Here is a 15836-nt window from a genome sequence, read left to right on the forward strand (position 1 = left end):
CTTGCCTAAGCCTGGAAGTGGAGGTAGGTTCAGGTCATAGGTGGAACCTGAGCCTCAGTCCCATCTGGGGCCCTGCTTGAAGAAAACTAGCTCCCCTGCCCCCAACAACCCCCTTGGCTGAGCTAGACCATTTCATATGCATACAGCCTCAGGGAAGGCACAGCTAGTAACAGTGGCTCAAGATGGCTCAGGGCCAACCAGGGTGGTGCTTTGTTGCAGACACAGCTGGGAGGGGGTGGGGGCAAAGGAGATCATCCAAACATCAGAGTCCAGGCTGAGAGCAGAGGAGGCCTAATTGGGATCAGATGTCTCTGTAGAGCTATAACACTGCCACCTGGTTATGAGCATCTTAGCTTTGTAGAACCCAAAGGGCTTTTCCAGACAGCATTTAATTCATCTTCACTGTACTCTTGGGAGAAAAGAAAGAAGGGGAGGAGGTTTAGCCCCAGTGAGGAAGAAAGAGCTCTGACTTAGGAGTCAGGAGCCACAACTTGATCACTGATTTGTTGGGTAATCTTTGACAGGTCTCTTTCTCTCACTGGGTCTCCCCACCTCCCCTTTTTTTTTTTTCATTTCTCAAGTGGTTGGTAGGACTGGACCCTGTCAGTGGTTCCTGACGTGTGATTCCCCAGATCATCAGCAGCAGTATCACCTGAGAACTTGTTAGAAATGCCATTCTCAGGCTTCATCCTGCATCTAGTGAATCAAGACTTCCAGGCAAAGAGAACCACTGGAATGGAATCATCTAAGGTCTTCCTAATTTTGATTTTCTGATTGTGTGGGATAGAAGGTATAAAATACATTTTATGCTGTACCCTATATATTTCAGGTATGATGATGGTGGTGGAGATGATGATAATGATGAAATAATGTTCCTGTTAAATTTATGCCATGCCTCCAAAGCCAGGTTCACTCCAGAGCTGTTTACCCCTCATCCCCTATAAAGTGTTTCTCAAGGTAGGTGAGACAGAGAGCTACCCTAAGGAGCTCTTAAACACTGTATGAAGTAGGTAGGTTTAAATAAGTCGCACTATTTCACACAGTTGTGAGAGAATTCACAGTATGACTTTTGAAGAAGCAAAGAATAGGCCCAAGTAGTATTAAAGATTCAGGGGGAGGGAAAGCTCATTGTGGGCTGGCCGGTTGTGGCATTGGAAAGAATTTCTAGTATTATGGTGGTGGGGGTGGTCTTGAAGGATGGGGGGATTTAAACACTTTCAGGAAGGTGAGAGGATATTAGGGAAGAATGTGAAAGAGAGACATAAAGGTAGAAAAAATAGTATATGTAGCACATGACCTTGCCTTTTGTAGTATTAAAATTAGAGGAATACTTATATTTGGGTTTTGTGTGATTCTGTGGGCATTGGCTATAACTTCTTCTTACTTTGGAAAGCATAAGAGAAAAAATTAATATGGTTAACAATACAGGGGGAACCTAGACTATGTCCTAGAATTTAAACATCAAGTCATTCAAAAGCATTTTGACTTTAGTAAAAATAATGATTTTAACATGCTTTTCAAGGAGTCTCAACACTCTGGACATTATGGTTGAATAAATGATTTATATAAAGGTACCATGAAAGTTAATGACTGTGTTGGGATTGGAACTCAGTTTGGACTTTTAGTCCAGTGTGTTCTACTTGTAATCTATATTTGCTATGAGGCTTCTGGACTGGAGCAGTTTGGCCAAAGTACAGAGGTTAGAAGGCATGTGTCTGATGTGTAGCTGGAAAGAGGCTAGGGCAAATTACTAAGAATTTGGAAAGACAGACTAGAGCTTTTGGATTTTTTTTTCCTTGTATGTAATGGGATGCTACTGAAGGTTCTGGAGCTAAGGCGTGGCATCACCTGTGACTTAAGAAGGATACTCTAATAGAGTAGTGCAGCAATACTTTATGGACTGAAATGGGACAGTACTTGGAGGGAACAAAGCAACTCAGAAATAACCCATATTGTAGGCTGGAAATACCAGACTCATTCCCCCTACTCATGCCAGAGTACATCTGTATTTTTTTAAATTAAAAATTCTTTTTAGTTGTCGATGGACCTTTATTTTATTTATTTACATGCTGTGCTTAGAATCAAACCCAGTGCCTCACACATGCCAGGCAAGTAAGTGCTCTACCACTGAGCCACAACTCCAGCCCTACATTTGTATTTTTAATAGAATAAATGGTTTAGCTTCAAAAATCCAGCTTTTCTTCTGGAATTTCAGCCATCAGTGATGGGGATATTTTGGAGCCAGAGCCTTCCTGGCCCTGGGACATAAGGCTGTGAAGGAGATCTACTCCCTGGACTGCACTTAGACCAGACCTTGCTAAAGCCCAATGCTGCTCTCTCCTCTCTGGTTTCATTTTACACTCAGGTTTCTATGTGTTATGAGTCCTGGGCCCACAGTGTAGGGAGTACCTGGCTCTTCCCTTCGCTCCTCTCACAAAGCTCCAGGTCACTATATCAATTGTATCACCCACTCAACTCCATATGCCCTTGCTACAACCAAGGGCCTCCTAGTTGACAGCTTCTAAAAACCCACTCACACCCATTATCTCATTCGGTTCTCACAACAGTCTTGTGAGGTAGGCAGGACTTATTATACTCCTAATTTAATGGGATGAAACTGAAGACCAGAGTGGGGGAAGTAACTTGTTATGCAGTCAGTGACTGGCAGAGCCCACTTCTTCTGCCTTCCAGGCAATTTTCCATGCTTCCACTTGTGCTGTTGGGGTTGAGGTGATCATTTTTATGAGCATACTGAAAGTCCTCTCAGATTTCACACAGGGCCCCAACTGAGGTGTGGAAGCAGGTAGTCAGGAGACCAGAGTTCTCTTCATTTCCAGTCCAGGGGCCCTCCCTCAATACCATGCTGCTTCTCTCCACATTGGTGGGGAAACCCTCACCCTGCCCGCCCACAGACTTGTGCCCTCCCTCTGTCTGATGCCAGTGACACTCTGGGTAAAAATGTGTCACCTTTGCCTGCAGCCTGCTATGTTTTCCTTTGCCATCCTTTTCAATCATCCTGGATAGGTGGAGCAAAGGTGCGGCCAAGGGGATCTTTTTCCTTGGGCTACCCCAAATGGTGAGGCTTACAACCCCAGATCTTCCTTGGGCAAAAGCACAAGAAGCTAATCTTTGACTCAGAGTCCAGGTCAGCACTACACACAGCAGCCTTTAAAATATGGATGGCACAGGGTCTTTGGCTGAAGCTGCTTTGGCCGAACCTTTCCAGGGCTCTGACTGGGTCTTCAGTGTGAGCCAAAGGCAACACCAACCAGAGTAGCATCAGCCCGGTTTTCAGAGTTCATACAGTGTCATGCTGTCTAGATTTTCATCATGAATGTTCCCGAGACTCAAATGCAAAGGGAATTGGGTTGATTTCAATTGGAAAATATTCCTGCCATCTCAACGTTCTCTGGAATAACCTGCTTGCAGCTGTCACGGGGCGGCCCCCTCCCTGTAGTGCGTGGCTTTTCCAAGGCTCAAGCTCCAGGGATCTGGAGGGGAAGAGGAGGAGGGGACCAGATTCTATACTGCGCCCCCCCCCCCCGCCTGGCTGGTGCTTGCATTTTTCAGGCCTGGAACTGAGTGAGTCTCTGGGGCTGGGGGTGAGGGTAGGGGAGAGGGATTCGTGGAACAGGCACTTGCAGGGTGGATCCCTGCTTGCAGCTGGTTGCACTTCTTTTACTGACTGGCTTCCAACAGGAAGTCATCATCTTCTGATGGAAAAGCATATTCCCATGGACAGAGACTCTAATAGTCTGATGGGCAGGAGACCTGGGTTTAGGTCCAGGATCTGCCATCAACTTGCACTGTGGCTTTAGGCGAGTCAGTTATCACCTTCCTGTGTCTCAGCTTCTTCCATTTAAAGTGGAGTTACTAATACCTGCTTCTCACATCTATGGAGTGAGAATAAGGTTGGGGGGGCATTGATGAATGGGCTAGCAGAAATGAAAGGATGTTAGGAATTTATTCTTATCTTTTCGCAGACCCAGGAAACAAAGCTAGTTTTTCTTCTTTTCTTTCCTGCTGTCCTGTGATATTGGTAGAAAGGCAGGGTATGAGAAAGTCTCCAAGGATTTAGATGGGCAAGGGGAAAATCAGAGTTTAGCCTGATAAGAAAGTGGCAGTACCCAAAAATCTTGTCAGGGAGATGTGGAAATCCAGCTAGATGCAAATTTTGTTGATAATGGGGGGAAATATTGGGACAGGGATGAAACTTGGGGTGCCAGGAAGGTAGAGAGTGCCAAGGACAAATTTTATTGCCTCTTACCATTGTACCAGGGATTGGTGCTAATCCTACTCTAGGTAGGGTAGCCAGACTCTTTTGCCTAGATTTGGTATCTGCAAGCCCCTGATTTCCTTTGGATAATGGTAGGGCTTTGGCCACATATGTATGAAAGGGGATGTCAATAACAAACAGCCTCTGCCCTGGGATCAGAGCTTATGTTGGTTCTGCCTATCCTCTGGTGTTCGTATCTCTGACTTACTGGCCACCTGAAGTTTAGGAATGTTATTTGGCATGGCAGCCACTAGCCAGACGAATAGCCTGGCACTGCTCATGAGAGGGCCTAGATAACAGTATGGACGGCTTGGGGCAGCCCACCATTCCTAAGAGAACTCAGCTCATATCCTACTAAGAGTAGAGTAAATCACTCCTTTTTATTAGGGCTCTTTATGGAGAATTTTTTTTTTAAAAAGAAAGAAAATCTTGGAAAGAGTGATTGGACTAAGCTTGCATCTGATGATTACACACTTGCCTTTTCAGTGAGCTGAAACCCTACTGGTTATCCTCCAGCTTCCTGTTTCATAGTCCTTTGTATCTAGGAAAGAGTATCACAGCCATTCTTTGACTCCCTAATACTGTAGAGAGTAGCACAACAGGAATTTATTTTTATGTTTACTTTTTTTAAAAAAATGCACACAATGATGGGATTGTTGTTACATACTTGTACACATACACAATATAACAATGGAATTTGGCCAATATCATGCCCCAGTTTTCCTCATCCCTCTCTGACTCTCTTCCCTTGCTTCCTTTCCTCTACTGATCTTTGATTTTTAAGAGATCCACTCCCACATTACAATAGCAGTTATTATACCCATTTGATACATACAAAGACTGAATGTCAGCCAAATAAATGAATGGGCAAGGGTACCTAGTTATTAAGTGATAGTGTCAGGTTGAGAGTGGAAAAAAACCTGGGAACATCTTGACTCCTTTCTATTTTCAGTTGACAGACAAGTCTGGGTTATTCTCTTCCCCACTTTGACCTCAATCAGTCTGCTGCTGTCCATCACTGACATCCCCACTGTAGCCCTAGCCCTCTAGTTCATCTTCCACATTGTAGTCAAAGTGATCTTCCCGACATGCAAAGCTGATTGTGACATGCTCCTGCTTAAAAACCTTACAAGTGCTCTTAGGTTAAAGAACAAGCTCTTGAACCTGGACTATGCAGTTTCATATGGTCTGTTTAACTTAGTTCTCCATTCCTATCTCTTCCATCTCCTTCTTGCATTCTATTTCCCCACTAAGTAAACGTTTTCAGGTCTTTGAAGATTGTTGGCCTTATTCTGACTCCAGGTGTGCACAGGCTAACCCCTGCCTACCATGCTTCATTCCACACTCCTCTTAGAAAACTCCTACTTGTCCTTCAAGGTCTAGTTCCAGCATTATCTTCTCTGGGAACCTTCCCCTAACCTCCCTTCTTACCCAGGCTGGGTTAGATGCCCCTTCTATAAATTTCTATGGTACACAAGACTTGCTTGTTAAGATAACTTTGATTATTTATATTATAATCATCTGTTAACTTATCTTTTACATTAGATTATTAGTGCTATAAGATCAAGAATCTTGTCAATTTTAAGGCTTTACCATGTCTTCAGCACCTGGTACAGGGCTTGGCACATGATGGGTGTTTACAGATATTTCTTGATTAGTTGCATGAATGGATGCACAAACAAATGGAAGAATAAGTGAATGATGGATCCCAGGTCACTCACCGTATAACCTGACCTTTTATTTAGACACAATATATTTGAATACAAAGACAGTCACATAGCTTTCAGATTATCATTCTTATTGAATATTTAAAGCATTTTTACTACTTATAGGGCCTTAATCTTGAAGAAAGGGGCCTGGCATTTGCTATGTACCAGGCATGCTACTTAATGATCTATATAATTCATTCATTTATTCCTTCATGGTTAGGAATGAATACCTACTCTATGCCAGTAGAAACTATTAATACCCTGTATTTATGGATTAGGAAGCAGATCAGAGAGGCTAAATCACTTGCCTATGACCACACAGCTGTATATTGGTAGAGCTGGGATTTGAACTTAAGCTTGTATGCTTTAAAACATAGTTTTGAATTGCACTGGCCTGGACTATGGTTATTTGAGAACAGAATCTTCTCCTTTATTTGCCACATTATAGGGTACACAAGAATAGTTTAACTCTTGAACAATAATTTTATAGAGAGCTCAGTAAAGTGCTAGCTTTTCAGGGGCCAACAGTTTTCCAGAAGGGGATCCATTTCTTTGACTGCCTCATCTTAGTCCTCTTTTCCAGGTAACTGAAATGGATATCTATAATGCAAGCCGGTATAGAAAAATACCTAGTGCTAGGAAACACCAAGTTTGAGCACTATCTTTGGGTCAGCTGAAGAGGATAATTTGGGGCTGCTTCCCTCAGGCTGTGAGGATAAGAATAACATTCTCCGTGATTATGACAATGTTACTCAGTTGTATAAGGCATTGCAGTTTACAGATCACGTGTGTGTGTGTGTGTGTGTGTGTCGGTGGGGGGGGGCTGGGGATTGAACCCAGGGCCTTGTGCATGTGAGGCAAGCACTCTACAAACTGAGCTACATCCCCAGCCCCCCAGATCACTTTTTTTTGGAAATAAAGATTTTTAATGTGTTATAATCATTACAATCTTCCATGTGATGATTATTAAGCTATCAGAATTTATGACATTTATTTTATTTTATTTTATTTTTTGAAAATTTTTATTGTTGGTTGTTCAAAACATTACATAGTTCTTGACATATCATATTTCACACTTTGATTCAAGTGGGTTATGAACTCCCATTTTCACCCCGTATACAGATTGCAACATCACATCAGTTACACATCCACTGTTTTACATATTGCTGTACTAGTGTCTGTTGTATTCTGCTGCCTTTCCTATCCTCTACTATCCCCCATCCCCTCACCTCCCATCTTCTCTCTCTACCCTATCTACTGTAATTCATTTCTCCCCCTTGTTTTTCCCCCTTTCCCCTCACTTCCTTTTGTATGTAATTTTGTATAACCATGAGGGTCTCCTTCCATTTCCATGCAATTTCCCTTCTCTTTCCTTTTCCCTCCCACCTCTCACCCCTGTTCAATGTTAATCTTCTTCTCATGCTCTTCCTCCCAACTCTGTTCTTAGTTACTCTCCTTATATCAAAGAAGACATTTGGCATTTGTTTTTTAGGGATTGGCTAGCTTCACTTAGCATAATCTGCTCTAATGACATTCATTTCCCTGCAAATTCTATGATTTTGTCATTTTTTAGTGCAGAGTAATACTCCATTGTGTATAAATGCCACATTTTTTTTATCCATTCATCTATTGAAGGGCATCTAGGTTGGTTCCACAGTATTGCTATTGTGAATTGTGCTGCTATGAACATCGATGTAGCAGTGTCCCTGTAGCATGCTCTTTTTAGGTCTTTAGGGAATAGTCCGAGAAGGGGAATAGCTGGGTCAAATGGTGGTTCCATTCCCAGCTTTCCAAGAAATCTCCATACTACTTTCCAAATTGGCCTCACCAAATTGCAGTCCCACCAGCAATGTACAAGTGTACCCTTTTCTCCACATCCTCACCAGCACTTGTTGTTGTTTGACTTCAGAATGGCTGCCACTCTTACTGGAGTGAGATGGTATCTTAGGGTGGTTTTGATTTGCATTTCTCTGACTGCTAGAGATGGAGAGCATTTTTTCATGTACTTGTTGATTGATTGTATGTCCTCCTCTGAGAAGCGTCTGTTCAGGTCCTTGGCCCATTTGTTGATTGGGTTATTCGTTTTCTTATTGTTTAATTTTTTGAGTTCTTTGTATACTCTGGATATTAGGGCTCTATCTGAAGTGTGAGGAGTAAAAATTTGTTCCGAGGATGTAGGCTCCCTATTTACCTCTCTTATTGTTTCTTTTACTGAGAAAAAACTTTTTAGTTTGAGTAAGTCCCATTTGTTGATTCTAGTTATTAACTCTTGTGCTATGGGTGTCCTATTGAGGAATTTGGAGCCTGACCCCACAGTATGTAGATCATAGCCAACTTTTTCTTCTATCAGATGCTGTGTCTCTGATTTGATATCAAGCTCCTTGATCCATTTTGAGTTAACTTTTGTGCATGGTGAGAGAAAGGGATTCAGTTTCATTTTGTTGCATATGGATTTCTAGTTTTCCCAGCACCATTTGTTGAAGATGCTATCCTTTCTCCATTTCATGTTTTTAGCCCCTTTATCAAATATAAGATAGTTGTAGTTTTGTGGATTGGTTTCTGTGTCCTCTATTCTGTACCATTGGTCCACCCGCCTATTTTGATACCAGTACCATGCTGTTTTTGTTACTATTGCTCTGTAGTATAGTTTGAAATCTGGTATCACTATACCGCCTGATTCACACTTCCTGCTTAGCATTGTTTTTGCTATTCTGGGTCTTTTATTTTTCCATATGAATTTCATGATTGCTTTATCTATTTCTACAAGAAATGCCATTGGGATTTTGATTGGCATTGCATTAAACCTATAGAGAACTTTTGGTAATATCGCCATTTTGATGATGTTAGTTCTGCCTATCCATGAGCAGGGTATATTTTTCCATCTTCTAAGATCTTCTTCTATTTCTCTCTTTAGGGTTCTGTATTTTTCATTGTATAAATCTTTCAGGTCTTTTGTTAGGTTGATTCCCAAGTATTTTATTTTTTGAGGATATTGTGAATGGAGTGGTTTTCCTCATTTCCATTTCAGAAGTTTTGTTGCTGATATACAGGAATGCCTTTGATTTATGCGTGTTGGTTTTATATCCTACCACTTTGCTGAATTCATTTATTAGCTCTAATAGTTTCTTTGTAGACCCTTTTGGTCTGCTAGGTATAGAATCATGTAATCTGCAAATAGCGATAATTTAAGTTCTTCTTTTCCTATTTTTATGCCTTTAATTTCTTTTGTCTGTCTAATTGCTCTGGCCAGTGTTTTGAGAACTATGTTGAACAGAAGTGGTGAGAGAGGGCATCCCTGTCTTGTTCCAGATTTTGGAGGGGATGCCTTCAATTTTTCTCCATTCAGAATGATGCTAGCCTGAGGCTTAGCATAGATTGCTTTTACAATATTGAGGTATGTTCCTGTTATCCCTAGTTTTTCTAGAGTTTTGAACATAAAGGGATGCTGTACTTTGTCGAATGCTTTTTCTGCATCTATCGAGATGATCATATGGTTCTTATCTTTAAGTCTATTGATGTGGTGAATAACATTTATTGATTTCTGTATATTGAACCAGCCTTGCATCCCAGGGATGAATCCTACTTGATCATGGTGCACAATTTTTTTGATATGTTTTTGAATCCAATTCGCCAGAATTTTATTGAGGATTTTTGCATCTAGGTTCATTAGAGATATTGGTCTATAGTTTTCTTTCTTTAAAGTGTCTTTGTCTGGTTTAGGAATCAGGGTGATGTTGGCCTCGTAGAATGAATTTGAAAGTTCTCCCTCTTTTTCTATTTCCTGAAATAGCTTGAAAAGTATTGGTATTAGTTCCTCTCTAAAGGTTTTGTAAAACTGCTGTATACCCATCCGGTCCTGGGCTTTTCTTAGTTGGTAATCTTTTGATGGTTTCTTCTATTTCCTCACTTGATATTGGTCTGTTTAGGTTGTCTATATCCTCCTGACTCAATCTGGGCAGATCATATGACTTAAGAAATTTATCGATGCCTTCACTATCTTCTATTTTATTGGAGTATAAGGATTCAAAATAATTTCTGATTATCTTCTGTATTTCTGAAGTGTCTGTTGTGATATTGCCTTTTTCATCCCATATGCTAATAATTTGAGTTCTCTCTCTTCTTCTCTTCATTAGCATGGCTAAGGCTCTGTCGATTTTATTTATTTTTTCAAAGAACCACCTTTTAGTTTTGTCAATTTTTTCAATTGTTTCTTTTGTTTCGATTTCATTAATTTCAGCTCTGATTTTAATTATTTCTTGCCTTCTACTTCTTTTGCTGTTGTTTTGCTCTTCTTTTTCTAGGATTTTGAGATGAAGTATGAGATCATTTATTTGTTGGTTTTTTCTTTTTTTAAGGAATGAACTCCAAGCAATGAATTTTCCTCTTAGAACTGCTTTCAGTGTGTCCCATAGATTCTGATATGTTGTGTCTGTGTTTTCATTTATCTCTAAGAATTTTTTAATTTCCTCTTTGATGTCTTCTATAACCCATTGATCATTCAGTAACCTATTGTTCATTCTCCAAGTGATGCATGATTTTTCCTTTCTTCTTTTATCATTGATTTTCAGTTTCATTCCATTATGATCAGATAAGATGCATGGTATTATCTCTACTCCTTTATACTGGCTAAGAGTTGCCCTGTGACATAATATATGAACTATTTTTGAGAAGGATCCATGTCCTGCTGAGGAAAAAGTGTAACTGCTTGATGTTGGGTGGTATATTCTATATATGTCAATTAAGTCTAGGTTATTAATTGTGTTATTGAGTTCTATAGTTTCCTTATTCAACTTTTGTTTGGAAGATCTGTCTAGTGATGAGAGAGGTGTATTGAAGTCTCCCATGATTATTGTATGGTGATCTATTAGACTCTTGAACTTGAGAAGAGTTTGCTTGATGAACATAGCTGCACCATTGTTTGGGACATATATATTTATGATTGTTATGTCTTGTTGGTGTATGGTTCCCTTGAGCAGTATGTAGTGTCCCTGTTTATCCGTTTTGATTAACTTTGGCTTGAAATCTATTTTATTTGATATGAGTATGAACACTCCTGCTTGTTTCCGACATCCATATGAGTGATATGATTTTTCCCAACCTTTCACCTTCAGTCTATGTATATCTTTTCCTATCAAATGCGTCTCCTCTAGGCAGCATATTGTTGGGTCTTGTTTTGTGATCCATTCTACTAGCCTGTGTCTCTTAATTGGTGAGTTTAAGCCATTAACATTTAGGGTTATTATTGAGATATGGGTTGTTCTTCCAGCTATATTTGTTTATTTATGTTACTTAACATGGTTTGTTTTTAGTCTTTGATTATTTTTCCCTCTTTACTGTACTACCTCCCACTGTTGTTTTTCATTGTTATTTTCCTTTTCCTCTTCCTGTAATATTTTGCCGAGGATGTTTTGAAGAGATGGTTTTCTAGCTGCAAATTCTTTTAACTTTTGTTTATCGTGGAAGGTTTTAATTTCATCTTCCATCCTGAAGCTTAGTTTCGCTGGATACACAATTCTTGGTTGGAACCCATTTTCTTTCAGCGTTTGAAATATGTTATTCCAGGATCTTCTAGCTTTCAGAGTCTGTGTTGAAAGATCAGCTGTTATCCTGATTGGTTTACCCCTAAATGTAATCTGCTTCCTTTCTCTTGTAGCTTTTAAAATTCTCTCCTTATTTTGTATATTGGGCATCTTCATTATAATGTGTCTAGTTGTGGATCTCTTATGATTGTGCACATTCGGCGTCCTGTAGGCTTCTAGGATTTGGGATCCTGTGTCATTCTTCAAGTCTGGGAAGTTTTCTCATATTATTTCATTGAATAGATTGCTTATTCCTTTGGTTTGGGCCTCTATACCTTCCTGTATCCCAATGACTCTTAGGTTTGGTCTCTTTATGTTATCCCATATTTCTTGGATGTTCTGCTCATGGTTTCTTAACACTCTTGCTGAGCTGTCTATGTTCTTTTCAAGTTGAAATACTTTGTCTTCATTGTCTGATGTTCTGTCTTCTAAGTGTTCTACTCTGCTGGTAGTATTCTCAATTGAGTTTTTAAGTTGGTTTATTGCTTCCTGCATTTCTAGGATTTCTGTTTGTTTGTTTTTTATAACTTCTGTCTCCCTGTATAGTTGATCTTTTGCTTCTTGGATTTGTTTATGTAATTCATTGTCGAAGTGATCTTTCATTGTCTAATTTTGCTGTCTAATGTCTTCCTTGAGACTCCAGATCATCTGAAGCATGTATATCCTGAATTCTTTATCTGACATTCCATCTGCTGCAGATATTACCTCTTCTAACGTTGAGTTGAACTGCATTGCTTGTGGTCCTTTCTTTCCTTGTCTTTTCATACTGCTCGCGTTTCTTTCTGCTTGGTGAAACTGTTGTGTTATTGACTTTTCCCCCTGTATATTTATATTGCTCTTATATAGTTGCAAAGTCTCCCTTGAAGGCACGGGCGGTGGCTCTGCCCCTCCTCCAATTGGGTCAATGTGCCTACTCCACCAACAGGCCGCTGGGCCTGTTCTGCGGGTTGGTAGCAGGTCTGCCTCCCTTGCAGGTGCAGGCGGCAGTTCTGCCCCTCCACAGGCCGCTGGGCCTGATCTGTCTGTTAGTTGCTGGTCTGTCTACCTTGCAGGTGCGGGGGACGGCTCTGCCCCTCCACGGCTCTGCCCCTTCTCGGCCTGTTCTGCCGGTGGGTCGCAGGTCTGCCTACCTTGCAGGCGCTGAGGCGGCTCTTCCCCTCCCCAGGCCGCTGGACCTGTTCTGTTGGTGGTTGCAGGTCCGCCTACCTAGCAGGTAAGGGCGGCGCCTCTGTCCCTCCCTCAACTGGGGCGATGTATCTACCATGCTGTCGGCCTTCTGGGCCTGTTCTGCTGGTGGGTCGCACGTCTGCCTACCTTGCGGGTGCTGGGGCGGCTCTTCCCTCCGCAGGCCGCTGGGCCTGTTCTGCTGGTGAGTCGCAGGTCCGCCTACCTAGCAGGCGCTGGGGCAGCTTTTCCCCTGCGCCTTTTGCTGGGTCTGTTCTGCCGGTGGTCGCAGGTCCGCCTACCTAGCAGGCGCTGGGGCGGCTCTTCCCCTGCACGGGTTGCTGGGCCTGTTCTGCCGGTGAGTCGCAGGTCTGCCTACCTAGCAGGTGCTGAGGCGGCTTTTCCCCTGTGCTGTTTGCTGGGCCTGTTCTGCCGGTGAGTCGCAGGTCCGCCTACCTTGCAGGCGCTGCGGCGGCTCTGCCCCTGCGCGGGTTTCTGGGCCTGTTCTCCCCAGATCACTTTTATATTTCCAATTTACCTTAAAACTTAGAAATTCTGTATTCAGTTGATCAAGAAGCATGCTTAATGATCATGTCACTTGGTTAAAGTAACACAGAAATGGGACTTATAAATTCCCAACTCTGAACAACACTACATCAACAACAGTTTTATTGTGCTTATGATAATTTTCTGAGGAGATAGGCTGTTTCTTGCTTCTATGTGTGTGTTATGGGATAGGTAGTGGAAAAAGCTAGGGACTGCTTATAAACCATTTATGAGTTTTAGACTTTCTTTGCTTTGTGAGCTATAGTTGGCACTTGTTCAATATTAGTTCTCCTCTTCTTCTGTAGTAAGGAACATTTTAACTGGACACAAGGCTGCCCAAATCAAGGCTGTATTTCTAAGCCTCTCTTGCATCTAGTTGTGACTGACTACGTTCTGATCAGTGGAAATGATGTATACAAATTTCAGGTTTTGCTTTTTCACTTCCCCTTTTCTTTTTACTGCTGATTGGAACCTGGTGCAGTGGTAGGATCTAGGGCCACATGCTAAGAATGGTAAAGTAACCAAATGGGAAGCTTGGTTCTCAACAGTAGTAAGTCAACACTCTGTTTATTAATTCAATGAAAGTATGGATGACTAATAAAGGCAAGATACTCTTTTAGGTACTGGGGATAGGGCAGTGAGCAAAACACTTCCTTCCCAGCATGGAGCTTAACTTGTGGTTTGAGGGTGTAAGGAGACAAACAAGTAAAACATAGTGTGTTAAATGGTGTTCAGTGCTAAGAAGAAAAAATAAAGCAGGGACAAGGGATAAATTATATGTACAAAAATTATAATTTCAGACAGGATTTGGGAATCAGAGTGACATGATATGAGCCTTTATCCCATAAAGGATAAGGGAAAATGAGAAAGGGCAGAGACTTAGGAGACCTAAGCTTACGTGGTAAACTCAGTTTGTGACTGGACAATTTTCTTCCTCTCTGAATCCTGGTACTCTCATTTGTGATTGAGGATATTTGGTTGGGTAGATGATGCTTGGATCACTTGATGCTTTTAGGAATGTCAGCCTTATAGGGAGTCCTGTCAGGGCCTATGGAGGTGGAGATAGAAGGGAGAACCAGTAAGGCTACTGGTCACTTCTGTGCTTCATCAGAGTCAATCACTGTTCTGGATGGTCTCTGGGTACCCACTAGCTCAGATCCTCTGTGACTCTGCTTACCTGGCAACAGCACAGGCAAACTTTGTTCATCCTTCCTTACAGCCTGTTCGAGGATTTGGCGGAGGTTTCTTGAGTGATATCAATGTCACAGAATTGAGGAAGGATTAAAAGGGCTATCAGCTGTGGCTTTGGCAGTTTTCTCTCAGCAATTTCACAGAATGGGAAAGAAGAGGCTTGGGGGTTGGAGCAGCTTCTGTGGTTATCAAATATTGGTCCTTTCCATTGGGCCAAGCTTAGTTTTCACACTTGTTTAGCCTTGGCTCACAAACTCAAATGCTGTGGAACATCTACGATTTAGTTAACCAGTAAGGGCTGCTCTACCTACCCATGGGAATGGGGCAGCTCATAGGGCTACTACATATAAAGGTCTTTTGAATTGATAGCCAATTTCTTAGTGTGATTTTAGCATGCTAGGCTTTCTAGAGTTACACAGTTACTAGTCCCTTTTCTCTAGTTGCTCATGAGAAATAGGGAATAGGTAGCTCAAGGATCAGGGTTAAAATTTCTCATGTCTGTAAGCTATATGTTTTTTTACATAGTGTTCTTCCATGTAGGCTCTCAGTTGAGTTTCACATGAATCCTGTGGAATTGATAGGGCTTAGATTCTTCTTCCCATTTGATAGATCTTACCTCTCCATTCCTGAAGGCCAAGCTTGAGCTTCACCTCCTCTATGACAGTTCCATTCACATACTTGGTTCTGCCACTACCCACCAACCATAGCACTAAAACTCTATGTTCCATTTGTAGTCACTACATTATTGTTTGAGTCTGCAGCTGCTTCATGTGTAGATATTTGTGTTCCCTCAATGAACTACCACTGCCTTAACAAAGCCTTCTCACTGGCTTTCCTGTTTCAACTCTTTTTGCCCTGTCCATAGTCAGTTCTCAAAACAGGAGCTAGAGTGTTTCTTTTAAAATACATGTCCTGTCATGTCACTTCCTGTGATAGAAACCTTGCAATTGTTTGCAGACACATTCAGAACAAAATCAAAAGTCTTAAAAATGGCGTATGAGACCATTTCATGCTCTTCATTCTGTCCTCACTTACCTCTTTGGCTTCCTCTCCTATTACTCTCCCCTTACTCACTCTGCTCCAGCTATATTAGCCTCCTCGCTGTTCCTTGAGCACCTTTAGTAAAACCATTTCTCAGGGCTTCTGTAGTTTATGTTCCCTCTTTCTGGAATGATCTTCCGCCAGATATCTACATGGCTGACTCTCATTTCCTTTATGACTCTAATCAAATGTTACTTCAAAAGATACTTTTCTAGCTTAACACCCCTCAAATCAGATAACCCTATCAGTAAATGGGCAAAGGAACCAAATAGACACTCCTCAAAATAAGAAATAATGAGGGCTGGGGTTGAGCAATCAGTGCCAGAGCTC

Source organism: Spermophilus citellus (assembly GCF_964194105.1).
Source record: "Spermophilus citellus genome assembly, chromosome: X".
NCBI classification, from domain to species: Eukaryota; Metazoa; Chordata; class Mammalia; order Rodentia; family Sciuridae; genus Spermophilus; species Spermophilus citellus.